The following is a 2036-nucleotide window of genomic DNA, read 5'->3' on the forward strand; positions in this document are numbered from 1 at the left end:
GTTTTCTAGCATTCAGGGTTAGACAGGATCTGTTTCTGAAAAAGAAACCCAGTTTAACTTTCAGTTTCTTTACCAAGTTTTCCACATGGAGCTTAAGAGAGATGTGAGTCGACCAAGATACCCAAATATTTATAGGAATCAACAAACTCAATGGGGACACCATTTGAGGATAAAATCGGAGGAAGAACTGCTGGGACCAACTTCCTATTTGAAAAAAGCATCCCTTTGGTTTTTTCGGCATTTAGGACAAGTTTGAGGCGTAATAAATCAGTTTGGATGTTGTTGAATGCAGATTTCAAAAGCTGGAAAGCCTTAGCAACAGTTTTAGCTCGACAATAAACAACTGTGTCATCAGCATAGAAATGTATGGATGCATTAGGGATGTTTTTACCTACATTATGTATGTAGATTGTAAAGAGGGTGGATCCTAAGACTGAGCCTTGTGGTACACCATTGTTGACTGTTAAATAACTGGAGGAAGTACCATTATGTTGAACACATTGCCTCCGGTCTGAAAGATAGTTAGAGAACCTATAATGGTGTGTTCTGAGAAACCGATTTCTGAGAGTTTATGACACAAGATGTTCTGATCCACAGTGTCAGAATCTTTAGACAGGTCTAAGAAAAGTGCAGCACAATAATCCTTAGCATCCAGTGCTTCAACAACATCATTAAGAACCTTCAGTGAAGCAGTGGTTGTGCTGTGTTGTTTCCTGAAACCAGATTGATGTGGAGGTAAGATGTTAAATGAGTCCAGGTAATTTTTGATTTGAGAGTTTATCAATTTTTCTAGAACCTTGGCTAAAATGCAGAGTTTAGAGATTGGTCGATAGTTGCTCAGTGAGGTGGGGTCACCTCCCTTCAGCAAAGGAAGAACAAAGGCTGTTTTCAAGTGTCTGGATGGAGTTTTGTCTTATGGAGAGATTGAAGATGTGGGTCACAGGGACTGTGATGATATGAGCAGCCAGCCTTAAGAAGTAAGGTGGAAGTTCATCTGGACCTGCAGATTTTTTAGGATCAAGATCTTTTAACAGTTTATTGACCTCACTGACTGAGAATGGAGAAAAAGAGAAGCTGTGATTAACTGAGGATTGACTTGTAGGAGGGATTTGATTTGTAGAAGTTTGGTTATTAAGTGAAGTGGCTGTTCTTCCATTAGTAACTGTGTCAAATAAAGAACTAGAAGCAACAAAATGTTTGTTGAAACAGTTCAGGATCTCGTGCTGATTTGACACAGGAACAGAGTTAATGAGAAGTTGTGATGAGAGGTCAGATGATTGGGGGGTGCCTGAGAGAGATTTGATGGTTTTCCAGAATCTGTTGGGGTCATTTAGATTTTTGGAGGTCTGAGATTAGAAATAGTTATGTTTTGCTGCTTTGACAGCAGTTGTGCATTTATTCCTCATCTGTCAAAAACTCAACCAATCAGTGTCTGAGTCAGATTTTCTCGCTGTGGCCCAAAGATGGTCTCTCCTGTGCAGGAGATCATCTAGCTCTGGAGTAAACCAGGGGCTGTCTCGTCCCTTTATTCTGAACTGACGGAAAGGAGCATGTTTGTTCACAAAATAAATGAAACTATTATGAAAATAGTTCCAAGCAGAGTTCACGTCATCAGTTAACAGAATATGATGCCAGTCAAAGTGAGACAGATCCCAGAGGAATGACTGTTCACAAAAATGTTTCAGATCCCTTTTTTGAATTAATCTGGGCTTAGAAGGTGGAAGTTTAATATCTCTGAGAGTCGCTGTCACACAATCAAGATATTGGAAAATACACCTGTACCAGGGAATTTGTGAGGTATATTAGTTAGAAACAGGTCTAAGATGGAGGATTTTTCAGGACGATTTTTATTTAATCTAGTGGGAGAGTTGATCAGTTGGGTAAGATTAAGAGACAAGCAACATTCCTTGAATTTATCACAGAGGGGGGTCGACTTACACCAATCAATGTTGAGATCTCCAGCCAAAAGGACCTCTTTGAATTTTAAATTACCAAGAAATTCCATCATGGCAGTCAATGCCTCAGGTGATGCTGTG

Source organism: Nematolebias whitei, chromosome 16, assembly GCF_014905685.2.
Source record: "Nematolebias whitei isolate Nwh7 chromosome 16, NemWhi1, whole genome shotgun sequence".
NCBI classification, from domain to species: domain Eukaryota; kingdom Metazoa; phylum Chordata; class Actinopteri; order Cyprinodontiformes; family Rivulidae; genus Nematolebias; species Nematolebias whitei.